The 18,212-nt window shown below is 39.2% G+C and overlaps 1 protein-coding gene across 11 annotated transcripts in view; it reads right to left on the minus strand.

Moving 5' to 3' along the window:
• LOC131434603 (glutamate receptor ionotropic, NMDA 3A-like) overlaps nucleotides 1-18,212 on the minus strand; it is a 646,413-nt gene that overhangs the window by 531,855 nt on the left and 96,346 nt on the right. Inside the window, exon 4 of one of the 11 annotated variants that reach the window (XM_058601475.1) lies at nucleotides 7,947-8,069. The exons of the other annotated variants lie outside the window; for them this stretch is intronic. The gene's annotated coding sequence lies outside the window, so the exon portion shown is untranslated. The remainder of the gene's footprint in view (nucleotides 1-7,946; nucleotides 8,070-18,212) is intronic. 11 annotated transcript variants of the gene reach the window in all.

An 18,212-nucleotide genomic window follows, 5' to 3' on the forward strand; every position in this document is an offset into this window, starting at 1 on the left:
GTTTTGCGTACACTCATGTCGGTTTACGATCCGCTAGGCCTTCTCGCAAACGTGTTGATGTTCATTAAAGTCCTCCTTCAAGATTTTTGGCGCTTTAACGTGGATTGGGAGGAGATGATAACCGGTCAACAGTGTACAAAGTGGAAAACGTGGTTAAGCGTATTGAACAATGTTGAACAGGTCTCCGTTCCTCGGTGCTATCGAACGAAAACAACATCGTCAATACAATCCAACGATATTCATCTACACGTATTCGTAGACGCAAGCGAGAATAAATAGGCTGCTGTTACGTATTTCCGATATGAAGAAAATGAGACGATAGAATGTGCATTCGTTACAGCGAAAAATCGTGTCGCACCTTTTAAAATTCGTCTCGATTCCCCGATTAGAGCTCCAAGCAGCTGTAATTGGAACGCGTTTGGCGATTATGATTGGAGAAACCCACTGCATACCGGTGCAAAAACGTTTTTTCTGGACTCATTCAAGAGATGTCCTCTGCTGGATACGTTCAGATCACAGAAAGTACAACAAGTTCGTCGGTGCAAGGGTTGGAACTCAGACCTTTCTGAGTGGTTCTGGATACCTACAAAATTAAACGTAGCCGATGAAGGAACGACGTGGCAAAGGATTCCCGACCTCTCACCGTCTAGCCGCTGGTTTAGAGGTCCGAATTTTCTGTGGCAGCAGAAATGTGAGTGGCCATCTCAGCCAGCCGATTATGGAACAACCACAACCGAGTTGACCGTATCGGTGAGCGTGCATGCAGTTCGTAGTCCCGTCATAAATTTCTCCAAATATTCTAATTGGAGGAAACTCATTAGGGTTGTTGCGTATGTGCTACGTTTCTACAAAAACATCCTAGCAAAACGACAATGTTGTACCCTAACGGCAGGCGTTCTCAAACAGCAAGAACTACAGGAAGCTGAGTACGTCATCTACAAGCAAGCTCAATTAGACGAATTCAGCTTGCAGCATATTCTCGACCATTTTCCTATACTGGAGTCGACTACTTCGGCCCATTACAGGTTGTTATTGGCAGACGAGTAGAGAAAAGGTGGGGTGTGCTTATAACATACCTGGTGGTACGCGCTGTGCACATTGAAATCGCCCACACGCTCAACACTAGCTCCTGTATCATGGCTCTGAGGAACTTTATTGCCAGGCGTGGTACACCAATAGAATACATCAGCGATCGGGGCACGAATTTTGTTGGTGCCAATCGAGAGTTGTCAAAAGCAGTCCGTTTGTTTGATCAAGATAAGATCATGCAAGAGATTGTGACTCCAGATACTAAGTGGTCGTTCTTACCGCCGAGTAGCCCTCATATGGGTGGAAGCTGGGAAAGGTTGGTGCAGTCTGTGAAGAAGATTCTTAATAACATGAAGCTTCCAAGGCTTCCAACAGACGAAATTCTCAGGAACACACTCGTGGAAATTGAAAACACCATAAACTCGCTCCCCCTCACTTATGTACCAATCGAAGACGAAGAAAGCGAAGCTCTTACACCTAACCACTTTTTAATGGGATCCTCTAATGGTTCGAAGCCACTAATATCATATCGTGAGAGCCTTGCCACACTTACAAATACTTGGAAAGCATCGCAAGCTCACGCTAATCTCTTCTGAAAGAGATGGCTACAAGAGTACTTGCCGTCGATAAACCGCCGCACAAAATGGCACTACCCAGTCAAGCCTATAGAGATAGGTGTTATTGTCGTCATTGCTGATTCAGATCTCCCACGGAATTCCTGGTCAAAAGGACGTGTCATAGATGTTAAGTTAAAGGACGGCCAAGTTCGCAGTGCTACAGTTCAGATCCTGTTCAACGTATATGAACGCCCAGCAGTTAAGCTCGCAGTTTTGGATGTCGGCGTAACATATAGTATGCAGCAACCTACGGATTGCGTACTGGGGGGGATTGTTACGCAAGGTGCGAACACGCCTCCATCGTCTGTTGAACCCCATCTAAAAACGACGCCAGTGACAAAGTCTGACGCCGTTAACGACTGTCAACGGTATAGATTAAAAAACAGAACCAAGAAGGTGAACCAGCAGAATAGGCCGTAATAGTTTTTTTTTCTCTCTATTTGATAGTTTTGGCCAGTAAAACGTTATAGTTATATTTATAGTGCGCTTAAATAGAAATTCTAAAACTAATAGTACGGCTGAGTGAATTCATAGAGGCTGGTTAAGAATAAATATGTAAAAAGTAACTGTTGAACCTAATCTAAGATGTATCGTAGCTAGTTTCTGCATCACTCGAGTGTTCAACTGTAATAACACAGGTGAACGTAATCACAGATCTAAGGTAGAACTTCAAATATAAGTATAAAAATATGAATTATATACCTAACACTAAATTAAATTATACAATGCAGGAGTTTGATACTTGCACCGTACCTTATAATTTACCGGTAGGAACAAAATTTGATCTAAAGAAAATCACTAAACGTAAGTAGCTTAGAATGAACTGTGAATTGATTGTCGTACGTTTACTGAAGAAAATATTACCGGCAGGAAAAATTTAACCAACTTAATTATAAATAAAAGAGTTTGTTGAAATTGTTGCCTGTTCGGGAACAACTATAAAACCAAAATTTCAACTATTGAAGTGTTAGACTTGCAACATCAGATTTCATTGAACTATCGCATTGATGCAGCAGATCAATCATTTCAAATGTATGGCGAGGGACCCACTCGCAGGCATGTGAACAATGTGGAAGTGGACGAGCGTGACAGAGACGGATCGGCAATGTTGAATGTCATCGAGCCATCTCGTAGAAGCCAGTCAGTAGAAAGTAATGTTTTGTTATGGATGTGGAAGACTGGGAACGACAACTAGGGCCTGTGAGCGTTGTGCTGGATTCTACCACAAATTTAGGGCCTGTAAGCGTTGGTCTTGCTGGATTCTACCAGAAATTTATTCTCCAGTACAGTAGAATAACAGCACCGATAACCGATCTCTTAAAGAAGGGAAGGAACGAAATTAACTTGGTCTGAGGAAGTGGAGAAAGCGTTCGTCGAATTGAAAGTGATACTGACGTCAGCGGTCATTTTAGCTAACCCCGACTTTTCAAGACAATTCGTCATCGAATCTGATGCGTCCGATAATGCAGTAGAAGCCGCTTTGATACAGGTACAGGAAAGGTAATAATAATTATTAAGCTATTTTTGCAAGAAGCTCAGTTCCGCGCAACGAAAGTATGCGGCGGTAGAGAAGGAATGCTTGGCAGTTTCACGTGGGAACCCACGTGAAAAAAATCTGACTCTAGAAGTTTACTCTGGCTGTTCAGAATTAGTGCTGACTCAGGAAACGCGAAGCTTATCAGATGGGCACTTCGCATCCAATCGTACGATATCGAACTAGAGTATCGCAAGGGCAAGCAAATATAACAGCAGACTGCCTGTCACGGTCATTAGAGCCCATTTCAGTAGCGCTGCTAGACCTCTCGTATGTTGTAAATAAGATTCTGGCCGCGGTTCGCCTGGAAACGATTTCCACCGGAGGCGAAACGGACCAACATCGCTCATACCGAGCATAATAAAGCACACTTTGGGGCAGAAAGATGTTATCGGCTATTAAGGAACGGTATGTGTGGCCAGAGATGAACGAACAGGTTAAAAAAATTCTGTAGAGAATGCATGAAATGTCAAACCAGCAACGCTGGAAACCTAAACGTCACATCGTCGATGGGGACTCAAAAAGTGGTAGAGTATCCAGGGTAATTCGTAACCCTGGACTTTGTAGGACCATTGCCAGTGTCAGCAAAAGTCGTAGCACATGCCTTCTAGAAGCGAAGGCAGAACCATTAGTAGAGTAGAGGTAATAGGTGCAAACACTTACGTGATGGAAGATAACATGGGGAAAATTAATGGTGTCTTCTTTGCTAGCCAACTAAAGAAAATGCATCGTCCTGTATCGAAAGTAAATAAATAGAAAGGTTTACAACCTATGTATCTCTACGGAGAAAACAGTACAGAATAAAACACCTGTGGGGTTGATAGGTTACTTCGACAATAAATAACTAAGAAACCCTGTATGTGATAATAGTTGGTTTTATTGCAGTAAATTTGAAGATTTATAATGAATCCGTTACAGTAGGGCGATTCACGTAACCTTGAACAAGGCGGGGCAATGACCTGTGAACAGTATGGATGTGTTCCCTGGGAAGCGTAAAGCGAGTCGCGTGAAGTTTGCCATTAAAGTGTCTTTTTGTCTATAGTAGTATTAATAGTTAGTTGTCTGAACTTTCCAAGTCCGAATACGGCGACCGGTTTGGTAAACAATTATCGCCATCAAGTAGGAACTCTTTTTTCTGTCTGCTAGATTATGAGAATTTCTTTTGCTACGCGGTTGGTAGTAGAATGAATGGAAAGAGAGAATGATTAGTATGCAAGGGGTGACTGAATGCTCGTTGATTTATTTATAAGTAATTATATGGGAACAGAATCTTTTAGTCGAAACCATTCGGCGGTCAAAGAGGTTCTCTGAGGAATTTTGAGCCTGGGGATTGTGGAGAAATTTTTATCAAAATGATTTGTTTTTTTTTTCGGCAGTTCACAGCCAGTGTAGTGAGTATTGTTGATCCTATTTTCCCGGAAACTGAGCCGAGGTAGGAAAAACCAAACTTACTAGTATGTTATTGGTATATTTTAAAGAATAACTTTACCTAACCCAGAAATGATCAGGGGTTGAGGATGGTCTAGTCAAGTATAGATGGAATGTAAGTATGGAAGGAATTGCCAGCATCAAAAGCCTGAAATGATTCACTCAATAGTCAGGAAAAAGAATTTCTTGTGATGTGTTGCAAATGCGTCGGAGTTTTGTTAAATGTTGAAAGGAAGGACTTATTGATTTTGCTGGATACCGGAGTAGAGAAACGTTGATGGTTAGTAGCAGGTTGGTAGACTAACCATACCTGGAAATAGAGAGGAGTCAATTTATTTACGATGAAAACTTATGACTCCAAAACCACAATAGTCACCTTGATTTATCTAAACAGTTGCCCTTCGAAAATTTGATTGATTCCTGCAACTAAAGTAAGAAATCAATCAAATTTTCGAAAAAATAGCAGGAAATTATGTAACGATATACGTAACAAAAACGCAGAAATTGGAGCGAAAAGGTTGACATTACATAGATAAATATCTGAAATAGTAAGAGAGAGCCCCTCGTACTAGCAGCCGCGTATAGTGGTAGTGATACTCTCGCGAGTTCTACCCTTCTCCTAATTCACTCAAAGACTCGAAAAGATTAAGTGAGTTCTAGATTGAGAACTCTGCACCGCATAGTGGTTCATTCGTGCGTGCTGTAAAAACTATGATCGATTAAAAATATGATTTAAGGGGTGGATGCGGCGGTAGCAATCACTCTTGCCTGTCTGGGTAGCATGTTGGATGGGGATAGGGTTTGGAGGGTGGATGCGGTGCTGGTACTTTCATGTAAAAAGACACCGGTATTCAGCGTATAAGTACGATGAGAGGGAAAGGTAGATCACTGTGCTTCTTGGGTAAAGACAATGCTCTCGATGTAGATCAAAATGGCTTCGGTATAAAATAGCTAGACGGAAATTATTCACTTCGTGGAATAATCAACTGTTTCGGGACCGAAGACTTATTCTGATGCCTAGACTGAGGATTCCACAATTCTGGACGTTCACTTTGTTCTGGTTCGTGGAAGAGGTAGGAGTTAATCGCGAATTATTGGCACCGCGGTATGAGATTAAAGGTTGCCGATGAAACAGCGTGAGATTCTATAGTCAGTAATATTCAATAAATTTCCCTTTTTCTCGTGCAGTTAGCTAGGTCGATAAGTGAGTGTGCAGCAAAGATCATCTCACAATGCTAAAAATAGACTGTGGTTTAACCGGTTCCGAATTACCAAACGACCCGTCTTTCGGGAGAACGTCTTAATAGCTGAACAAAGCCACCTTGGTGGATGATCTCCTTCGGGAGTGGCGCATAATCATCCACTTTCCATTCGAACGATTCCGATTCCGACAGCCACACGTTGGGCGCCAATTTGATGGCCACCAATAACTACACGAGAGACCTCCACAGACTCCGAGTCTGAAACATTTCAACTACTTCAGTCGATAAAGAAGAACGCAGATGCCAGTCGCATTATAGGCATTGCTCTAATAGTCCATCTCGCCACAGTCTGATCTAGATTCAGAAGCGGGAGTTTAAGCATGGGGCAACCCAATCACATGCAACACAAAAACGATGAACGAACTTCTGAAAAAACGAGAGAATCCCGTCACCAGAACATTAAAATAAATAACACCTCATCTAGGTTTCCTAGCGGCTGCATTTTCCAGTGTATAGGTTTTATCAACGACAATAAAAAAACTTAGAGAGGGGAAAACTAACTGAAAAATGATGTTACACAATTTATCGTTCACTATTACAACGAAAAAAGACTTTACTCTACGAAATTCGAACACGTTATATTTCGTTAGCTAACTTTTCACATACTGCCTTTGCAGTCCTTGCTATCTTCCCCACTGATGTGACTTCTCATCGAGTGCTCTACCTCTTGCAGTACATTTATCTCATATAGTGCAGTACATTTATCTCATTTGAGTGCATATTTTTATTTAGGGCGGCCTTAGAGTCTTTGCGTATTTTGTGTCATGATCACGGTTCATCTAACATGCGCATGTAGAAAATAATCGGAACGTACTTACTACCATGGATTTACGTAAAATGGCGGAGTGTTGGCGTCGGTGCATCATCCAACGGTGGACGACCGATGATGGCGTGGTTGGGGAACTAATTCCAGACCGACAGATTATCAATGGCGGTCGCGTTGCTTTCAATAGTCGTCCTTTTTTCCGAGTTTGATCTACCTTTCCCTCTCATCGTACTTATACGCTGAATACCGGTGTCACGATACATGGAGGTGCCATCGCCGCATCCACCCTCCAAACCCTACTCCCATGCAACATGCTACCCAGGCAGGCATGAATGAATTTAATCGATCATATATTTTACAGCACGCACGAATGAACCTCTATGCGGCGCAGAGTACTTAACCTAGAACTCCATTAATCTTCTTGAGTCTTTGGGCGAATTAGGAGAAGGGTAGAACTCGCGAGAGTATCTGTGTAATGTCAACCTTTTCGCTCCAATTTCTGCATTTTGGAGACGTACAACGCTGGAACCCCACACAATGCCCAATACATAAATTCGTGTCATTTTTTATGTAGGGGAAGATGTTCGGTTGCCGGCACCCCACCGTAACTTTTCAGAGAAAGCAGATAGCGTCATTTCGACAAATATCATGTGTGTGTGTAATAGCAGCACGCTCTTTTTGTGCCGAATACCAAAGCAAACAGACGCTTGTACCAAAGTTTTTTTTCGTCATTTTCAAAATGTCGGTTACTGGCACCCCAAGGTTATCGGCACCCCATTTTTTCGACAAATCGCGAAAAATTGTCTATGATATGCAGAGATGGCAAGTCTGCAAATTTGACTAAAAATTATAAAATTTCTTGGTTAACATGGAAAACTGTTTTCGTCTAAAGACTTTTTATAGACATTTGAAACTTCGGTTGTTTGCAGACATTCGTCAGAAATTATAGACTTTTGAAAATTGGCGCGATCTTTTCGTTTTTGCTCTCTAAACTTATTGTATTACCTGGCATCTCTTGACGGCTTCAATACATTCATGATATAAGTAACAAGGCGGGTGGGTAATGTCAGAAACATAACGGGATGTCGTGAATACGAAAACAACTGACATGTTCCTTAACACTTCCGAATATCAATTAGTTAATCAATTGCATGAATTATGCAAGCATTCCCCTTTTTCACTACTAGAATTTCAAACGATGCACCTAAACTAAAGTACAAATTAGTTACATTAAACATTCTGAAACACAAATATTATGAAATAACCAGTATTGTTCATTATAATAAAATAATGGTGGCTCTGAAACGAACCTTTTATGAAGGCGTTCGTGTTGGAGAGTGATGAGTTGAATTCGAATTCCGATGGATGCCGCTGACTTCCGTCATCTATTTCCAAGCTGACCTGTTGTTCGTGGGTGCGATACTGATTATAATCTTCCAATAAAGAAAACATTAATTCGCTTAGTTGATCAATGATACCACATGACTGTGATATGAAAAGTATGATATATACACTAAAAAATTGAATTTTACAGGTGACTTAATCCGTCATACGATGTAATTCATAAAGACCTAATTTGTCAAATGACGGAAAATTTTATTTATAGTGACTTAATGTTAGATGAGCTTGAATTTTACTGGTTTCGACTGTAACTTGCGTTCTGCTAGCAGGTGCGACTGTATGAATTCAAATGCACCTTTCACCAGCCAAGCAGATGCATGCTTCTGTGGCTCAGTCGATGATTCTCGGTTCAAGTCGCGGCGGTTGCTATCAGTATTCTATTTTTTTATTTCAATAAATTTCATGTCATGGAGTTTTAGACACAATATTAAATGTTCTTCCACGTAAATTTGCGTGAGCTGCGACGCTCCATTTATGTGCATCTAATAAAATGTAAAATCACAGGATTTTTTTAAAATGTGTATCTACGGCTTTCTACCTTGATGTTCCTAGCAAATACGAGATCAATACATGTGCTCCCAAGGGTGAAGGAAACAGATTTCATATCCAACTTCATATAGTTGCTCATGAAATCAATGAATTCAATATTATCTTGTTTTGAGGCATCTATATTGAAATCCCATTCAACTATCATCGGCGTAATTTTGCGTGAATATAAAGATAAAGGAGAAGTAAAATACAGATTAATCTGCATGTGTGACAACCTTGTTTCGCACGGCAAATTTCGAGACGACACTCATACTAGTATAAAAAAGTGTTCTATATCAATATTTTCTTTTTCACATTGCGAGCCAGCGTTACTGTCGTAATTGAATGTGTTAGATATCGCAATCAAAAGGAGCCTCATACTAAAATATGCACGACAAAAATACAGATTGATCTGATCTGATAAATCTGATGCTTTTGGTACGAAAGAGAAAATTCAAATAAATCTTTATGATGATCTGTAGCCAGTGTTGGTGATTGCCGAAAATTTGACAGAAGCTGCTATATTGCTCTCTATATTGTATACAACATTTTCAATCCGTTAGAAGATGCTACAAGAACTCGAGTCATTCAATGCATGAACCGCGAGAGAATTTTTCTACATTTCTTCGCTCCACTTTATACTCTGAGTATTTCACGGCCCTTGAAAAAAATACAGTCTGATAATGATCGTTGCTGTGTGGAATTTTCCAAGAGAGGATCGCAAGTTGACAATTATCGCAGAGAATTGAATCGATGGTTCAACTTGATGTTTCTCATATTAGGTTGCAATATTTCAAAATCCTTGTTCGGAGCATTCACAAACATTTTCATAGACACAACTTATACAAAGGTTATATGCACATAGTTAGAATAAGCGGCAATATTAGCATGATTCTATCGCAATTATCCACTGCCCATACAGAATCGGATCGCGAAACGAGAATAAGCGACCGTTTGTTGCTTCAGAGAGGATCCCCACAGCAGCGTGCTAACCTTTGATTCTCAGAAATGTCCTTGGAAAAAATTCGCTCTCGCACTGGTGTCGATTCTATGTTGAATGAGCCATGCCGGGTGTTTGTTGTTGCGATGACATTAGTCTCTCTTTGATGGCACTGATTCAATCGTGTGAAGAGTGAAGAGTGAGCATTCTTTGATACGATAAAAGCCATCCTTGTCTGTAGCACTGAAAAGTGCTTTTAATTGTCTTCGTCTTCTTCTTATTTCTCTTGGCGATGTTCTTCTGGACTTTGCCGGACTTTTTAGTTGCCTTACCACCAGGCATGTCCAAAAATGCCATTTGAGAATGCCATTGCGTGCCAATGCACAAAGAGAAACACAAAACGCAATATCCGAAGCCGCGGTGCTCGTGGCGCTGTTTCATTTTCGGCACTGGTGTTTCAAGCTTCGGCATACACCGAAACCGCGTGTTTTCAGTTTCGTTAAACAACGGAGCCGAATGTTTTCAATTTCGCGAGGGCACCGAAGAGCACCCATGTGTTGGTTATATTGTCAATCAATTGAATTCAATCTGACGCGTATTATTGAAAAAAGAATTAATCATTCAAACGCATTTTTCGTCATACTGTGGCGCTATAGGTGCTTATAGTATAAGCAACGTATATGGCAAGATCGAAAACACTCGGCTTCGGTATTTGCCGAAGTCAGGAACACTCAACTTCAGTGCTGCCCGAAAATCCCAGCACCGGTGTTTGACAATTACACGACCACCGCTACGGGGACTTTTTCTACTGCGTTCGTATGTTTTTCAACATGGGCCCGAAGCGTAGCATTCAATACTCCTTTTGTGCTTTATGCCCTGCCTATCGCAGAACGGAAACAGAAACAGCGAGATGGTATAAAATAGAGGGATAGTACGGCGGCAGCCACTACCATGTCAATATTGGATATTGAAAAGGCATTCGATAATGTGTGGCACGACGGCCTGGTGTTTAAACTGCATCGGTATAAATTTCCGATGTATCTTTTTAAAATTATCAAAAATTATCTTGCAGATGAAGCATTCCAGGTTTCTTTGAATAATGCACTTTCAGAAAGCTTTACTATTCCTGCTGGTGTACCCTAAGGAAGTATCCTAGGTCCCATCCTATACAACATTTTTACATCAGACATCTCACCTCTTCCGGGAGGTGGTGTTCTGTTACAATTTGCTGATGATACTGCCATTCTTTACAAAGGTCGTGTCATTAATGCTCTGAAGAATAAACTACAGACAGGTCTGGACGCTCTAACTGAATATCTTAAGGTGAAATGTAGTGGAGTGCGAAAATCGCGTTTTTGATCCATTATTCAAAAACTAGACCGATTTTCGAAAAACCAAAAACACTTAAGTTTTCGAAATCAAATTTATCACAACTAAGTATTCTTATAATTTTGAAATTTTGCTTTGCCGAGCCGTAATTGGTGTACAAACGGTTACTGTTCCGTTCCACGGGGATGATTTTAGAACTGAAAAGTAGTGTTTGTGACAGAATTTCACAAAAAAATCTGAAAATGCAACTCAAAATTATAAAACTTGAGCAAAAACAATCGAAATTTGAAAAAGTTTACAAAAACTTTTCCGCATTTTTTTATTACTTGCGCGCTGCTGTTTCGTATTGAGGTAGTGTGAGAAATGCACGGTGGACTCGGTGGCATTATATCGTGAGCAAAAATTACATATAAAATAATGACGCGAATTTATGCAGCATTGGGTTTTGTGTTGAAATGAAAACGAGTTGAATACAATAAAATGGGTATCGTAAGAAGTCGTCTATTTTCTACGTAACTGTCATTTATAATGCTAAAAATGTCCAACTCTGTTGAGCTCAATGCATTGATGTTGCTGAAGCAATAATGTTTGGCTGTGTAATATCATATAATAGGTATTATTTTACATTTTTTTAGCGATTTTTATACCAAAACTAAAACTTTAACCTTGATAGGCTACTGAATGGAACAAATACAAGCCTAGTAATATCGTTCATGTAGAATATTTGAAAATATAACTTTTATATAACTACTGTGTGAGAACTACTGGCAAAGATATCGAAAATACTTGAATGTTCTCTTATCTTCGATCGTTCTTTTAAATAAGAATCCATGCCTGCTACTAAACTCAGGCATATACATGGTTAGCAAGTTGGTCAATACATATACATTTAACCTCATGTTAGTCATTCATAATTACTCGTGATTCATAGCTCTAGTGTAAGAGTAATCGCTAACAATAACGATTGAATTAGCATATATTCAAAGTGTCAAGGATTCAACAATCCATTACGTCCAGTCTTTTTTACAAGCCAAAATAACGAGAGGTAAGCCCACTGCGCTCAATCATTGAAAAAAGTTCTTATTTCTATGTGTCCGTTTTTCTTGGTGTGCTTTGTGCGACGGTTCGTTCAACTGAAGCAGATTTTTGAATCCTTCACACTTTGAATATATGCTAGAGCTATAAATCATGAGTAATTATGAATGACTAACATGAGGTTATATGTATATGTATTGACCAACTTGCTAACCATGTATATGCCTGTTGTTTATCAATGTTTATCACATTGTTTGTATCACGATAATACTTGGTTTGTATTTCATTCAGCAGCTTATCAATGATGAAGTTATAGTTTTGCTATAAAAATTGTTACAATCTAAAATAATACCTGTTATACGATATCACACAGCCAGGCTTTATTGCTTCAGCAACATCAATGCATTGAACTCTACAGAATTGGACATTATTAGCATTATAAATAACAGTTACTTAGAAAATAAACAATTTCCTACAATACCCATTTTATTGTATTCAACTCGTTTTTATTTCAACACAAAACCCAATGCTGCATAAATTCGCGTCATAATTTTATATGTAATTTTTGCTCACGATATAATGCCACCGTGCATTTCTCACACCACCTTAATACGAAACAGTAGCGCGCAAGCAACAAAAAAAAATGCGAAAAACTTTATCTAAACCTTTTCAAATTTCGATTGTTTTAGCTAAAATTTTATAACTTTGAGTTGCATTTTCAGATTCTTTGTGAAATTCTGCTACAAACACTACTTTTCAGTTCTAAAATCATCCCCGTGGAACGGAACAGTAACCGTTTATACATTTCAAAAACCAATTACGGCTCGGCAAAGCAAAATTTCAAAATTCTAAGAATACTTAGTTATGATAAATTAGATTTCGAAAATTTAAGTGTTTTTGGTTTTTCGAAAATCGGTCTAGTTTTTGAATAATTGATCAAAAACGCGATTTTCGCATTCCGCTATATTTCACCTTAAAGACGATTCTAAATCTGCCCCCTTGGACAAGGACTAGTGAAGTACATGAGATGGCCTCCCTGGATATACTAGAATAAAAACTCGAACAATACTGCACGGAATTTGAAGAGAGGTGCTTATAAGAAGAGATAGTAATAAGTAGGTAGATATTTTATTATTAATTAAAATGAATATTATGATTAAACATTAGTATGTAAAACAAGAGCAACTAAAACACCTATTATTAATAACGAATCGTATGAACAACAAAGATGAAAGGCCAAACGGTCAAAACACTTGTACTGTGAAACGTTTATGTAATACACAAAAATAAGATTAATAAACAGATATTTTATTTATTTATGCAAAAAAATAAAATTTATGCGGCGGCATCGTTTCGTAGAAGAAAGAAAATGTCTGGCCGGAGCAAAGGAGGAAAAGTTAAGGGAAATGCAAAGTCCCGCTCGAACCGTGCTGGTCTTCAGTTCCCAGTTGGCAGAATCCACCGTCTGCTCCGGAAGGGAAACTACGCCGAGCGTGTTGGTGCCGGTGCACCGGTCTATCTGGTGGCAGTGATGGAGTACTTGGCTACCGAACTGGGCGATAACGCTGTCCGTGACAACAAGTAAACGAGAGTCATCCCTCGCCATCTGCAGCTGGCCATCCGTAACGACGAGGAGTTAAACAAACTGCTCTCCGAAGTTACTATTGCACAGGGCGGTGTACTGCCAAACATCCAGGCAGTGTTGCTCCCGAAGAAAACCGAGAAGGCCTAAATTGCGATTTCCGAAACATTATTGTGTTACCTCTTACAAACCCCGTTCTTTTCAGGACGACCACATCACTGTAATAAAGAAATATTTAAGATTGTTTTAAGTTTAGTTCGTTGTTGATACGCCTGGAAATAATAATGCGCAAATCAAGTTCAATTTGTTCATTTCTCAGAAGTAAATTACAGAATAATCTGTATACGTGGCAACTCTATTTCGCACGGCATATTTCCAAACGACATCCATACTAGTATAAAGATGTTCTAATTTCATTTTCGCATTGCATGAGTCGTAATTGAATGTGTTAGTGACGGTGCAAACTTTGTCTGTTTCCACCTGATGCTATTGGTACGAAAGAAAAAAATTAACTAATTCTTTATGATGATCTGTAGCACTAAAAAGTGCTTTGAATTGTCATGACCAACAGGATCTGCATTTAGATCCGAGATAGTGTGATTATGGTGTGATTTCACTGTGTGGCCGGCCCGATGTTACTCTCGTGTGTGTCTTTTGTAACTGTTGCTCACAAAATGATAGAAAAAGTGGCGAAATCACCTTTTATATTACTAGCACATGTTTTGTTCTCTTCCTCAGAACGCTTTCTGATTGGCTGGCGCTGAAATGGAGCAAGTCAGACAGGTTTTCAATAGTGTACTATTGAAAAATTTCAATGTAGTTGCAATATACGTTCAAGTGGAAAAATTTCGAATCTATTGGTAGTAAGATTATATAAATCCTTCCACAGATCGCTGAGTTATGAGCGTTCGAAATACGAGAAAGGCAAACAATCGTCAAGTGTTTTCCTCTTTGATACTCGTTGAAAACAAACATATCAGAATAGTTTAATTTTGAACTGTTTGAGATTATGTCACACCACTGAAAGCTTTACCATAAAATTGTGATCATATTTCCGATTTCATGTAGCAAAAATTATGTTGATACGTTAGATGCAACAAGAGATATTCACGATCAAGAACTTATCATTCTCCCTAAGGGTAAATTTTGAAAAGGCGCCCATAGTAAAATAAGTCGTATTCACGACAAAACTTTGATAATCTGGTTCTGTTAGCCATGGCGACTTAAAAAAAATCGTCCATGCCAAGGAAAATTAACATTAGTGCATTGTATTATTTTTACGTTTCGTCTTTGACTCATCAGTGCAGAGCAGTTCAAATTGAACTGCTTAGTGCTAAACTCGGCAGTTCAATTTGAACCGTTAAGCAGACGTAAAGTTTCTGCTACTTACAGAACACTTTTTGTTTTGCAACGGAGTGCAATGTCTTTTTTGACGTGCCGAACGAAAACGTGTTTCCGACTATTTCTGGCCGATGCAGGTATGGTCATTTACGTCTGCTTAGCGGTTCAAATTGAACTGCCGAGTTTAGCACTAAGCAGTTCAATTTGAACTGCTCTGCACTGATGAGTCAAAGACGAAACGTAAAAATAATAAAAACGGTTATGTGCCCTAGCACAAAATTTGGCTAACCCCTAAATGATTAGTGCATTGATCAAGGCCATTAAACGTTGCTTAGTGGATAAGAAGCCAATAAATTCGACTGCAGCAACATATTCAATCCCGCGAAGCCGGTGGAAGAAGAGCCAAATCAACACCAAAGGCGCCACCATCCAAATCATTGCAAACTGGTCCGAAACGGGAAATTAGCTTGACAAAAATATTTTCACTATTCAATATTAGTTTTTTGTAGATGGTATCTTAACAAAAGTTGTTTGTAATCACATGGCGCTCCTTTTGCTGAAAAAAGTTACTAGGGAGGTCCTTATTTAGATTGAAAATTGAAATCTAACTTTCTTGATTAAACTCAAAAATGATTTAATAATACAATAAAGTTGTAGGAAATTTTATTGCGAGCAACTTTGCTGAAAAAAGCAACTTTGCTGAAAAAAGCACCTCTCTAGCCCTTCATTTGATCGAGTTACATCAATTTTCCCGAGTAAAAGTAGGGTGGTTCCTGAAAAATCACTTTTTTTGTTCCAACGTTTTTGTGAAACGTTCCACCGAAAAGTTGTCATTAGAAGAGTTGTTGAACTAATCATTGCGCACAATTTTGCTCAACCAAGCTTTTTCATATGAGCTACCAGTAAAAAGCTATGATTGTTTTTTCATCAAAAACAAGTCGAGTTTCAAATATCAATATTCATTAGATGCCGGAGACCCGTTCGAAACCGAGTGTTATATACCATTCGAGTGACCGAGTGTTATATACCATTCGACTCAGTTCGTCGAGATCAGAAAATGTCTGATTTTATTTATGTGTGTATGTACGTATGTCTGTGTATATCTGACAAATAATGTCACTCGATTTTATCAGAGATGACTTTCACAAACTAAGATTCAAATGAAAAGCTCCTCTCTCTTTAAAAAACTTGCGCACTCAATTTTCTCGGAAATTTCTTAACCGATTTCCACAAACTAATATGCAAAGAAAAGGTATTGAAGTTTTTTAAAAGTCCCCGATATATATATTCGGATCCGACTGTCGGTTCCGGTATTACTGTGTGGTAAGTGAAAAAAATTCAGGAGTTTTTTTTTGCAAACTTATGGTGAAACGAGGTGCAAATTTAAATAAAACTTACTGCTTAATTCATCTAGCTGACAGACCTTGTTAGTTAATAGGTATTAGTAAAGAAAAGCTACAAAATCGAAACTCACTTCGATTTCTTAGTAACAGTTAAAACAATTTTCTCAAATCTTGGTTCAAGATCAGTGTCCTTAAAGATATTGGGCAATTTCATCCAGATCCGACTTCCGGCTCCGAAATTTTACTTTGACTTTTGCTGGAAGAAAATGGGGTTCGGTGAGCGACGCATGGGGGATTGTAGATAGACTGTGCGAGGCATTCTTGATGGAATTGGTGGCGTTTGTGGGATTGCAAGCGAGTTGTTGATATACTGTAGCCGAGGAAGTGGGGGACGCGGTGAACTCTGTATGTGATGAGCTGCCTATTTTGAACTGAGTGCTAGAAAAGGGGAGATAGATATGCCACGTGCCCAGAATTCATCTTTTCAAAGGAATTTGGAACGGCTAATTTGAAAAAGACAAAAGAAAAAGGTATGTTAGTATTCAAATGTACCAGTTTTTGACACCTGATTTAACTTCTGCTACACTTAATTCTAGCACTAACATAGTTAATAATATTTTCCTCAGTTTCAGTAGGCATGAATCGTGTTAAGTAGTACCAGTATAGGGAATATTTGATATAACCGATATGATAGCTTGCCTGTTATTGTTTTTAGACGGTTGTGGTTGCCGAGGCTGAACTGATCAGGGCGATACTGTTGATGAAGGACTAGTAAGTTGGGAAGCTGCATACGACGATGGTTTCTGTACTGCCTGTATAAAGTACTACTAATGTCGGTGATGGCAGGTGATGTCGGAGAGTGTTAATGAGAATTAAACGGTGGTAGTAAGAGGCATCACTGGCTGAGTTGTAAACAGTGGTTGCGTTGAAGTAGAGCAGTTACTGGTTGCTATTGAAACTGTGTTCTCATATATAGTGGTGGAATTTAAATGAGAAGCAATATTTTCCAAATTTGTGGTACATGACGCAAGAATGTCATTGGTGGAACGATTGTTTACTGCTGCGTCAATTTTGGCGACTTTTTTTGGTTGTACAATAGAAAGGTGGCTAGTACTACTGGTACGGGGTCGCTTGTTATTGTTACCAAATATTGACTCGAAGAGGTTGATTAAATCCAGTTGTAAATTATCGAGGCGTTCGAAAAAAGTAGTACCGTTGTTTACGGAGCATTTCACTCTATCTCGAAATTGGTTGTTACAGCAAACTGGGTGTAAATACGACAGAAAGTTTGTATTGAATCAGTCAAGGTACCTACCAGCTTTAATGTAAAAGTGGTGCGTTGGAGAATCAAGCTCATCGTATCAGTGGGTGATGCGTTTTTACTTGCAGACCTACGGCATTTAGGGCAAAACCAACACACTTCAGGACAGTCCCGAGTGGTTTTAAAAAGAGTGCTGTTCAAATTTGAGCACTTGACATGATAACTACCAGAGCAAGATTTGCAGGTTATCTTGCCACTTCTCGATCCAGATGAACCAGAACAAGGTTCAGCATTGCATTTAATTCTTGTCATGTTTATAGAATGTTTTTGACCGAAACGTGAGTGCGAGAGTGACGTGAGTGCTAATTGATTGATAAACGTAGCACAAACCAAAGCGAATCAACAGCGGTCAAATGCAAGTTTTATCACTGAATCGTAATGAAGAGTAACCGTAACGTTTTAGAAATCACTCTGTTTAAGCTAAACTTGACGTCTCGAGGAAAAGGTGAAAAATGATGTATACCCCCCTGTGCCTACTGTGATCGTTGAGGTTTTGGCAGCCTTGCCACAGACGACTGATCGTTTTGTAGCGTCAATTGTTTCTAGAATAAGCAGCGCGCCGTTTTTTAGCGTCATTTTTTTCTAGAATAAGCTGCGCGCCTTTTGTAGCATCTTTCTTTTCAAGTATAAAAGCGCGCACATTCCGATGTAGAGTTAGTTAAGTTTTTGATCTCAAACAGTGTAAATATTAAAAGTGAATAATTTGTCAGTTTTAATTTAGAAGAATTTCCGTGATGGCTTGCGCTGTAAAGTCCA

The sequence above is a fragment of the Malaya genurostris genome, chromosome 3, assembly GCF_030247185.1.
Source record: "Malaya genurostris strain Urasoe2022 chromosome 3, Malgen_1.1, whole genome shotgun sequence".
Taxonomy (NCBI): Eukaryota; Metazoa; Arthropoda; class Insecta; order Diptera; family Culicidae; genus Malaya; species Malaya genurostris.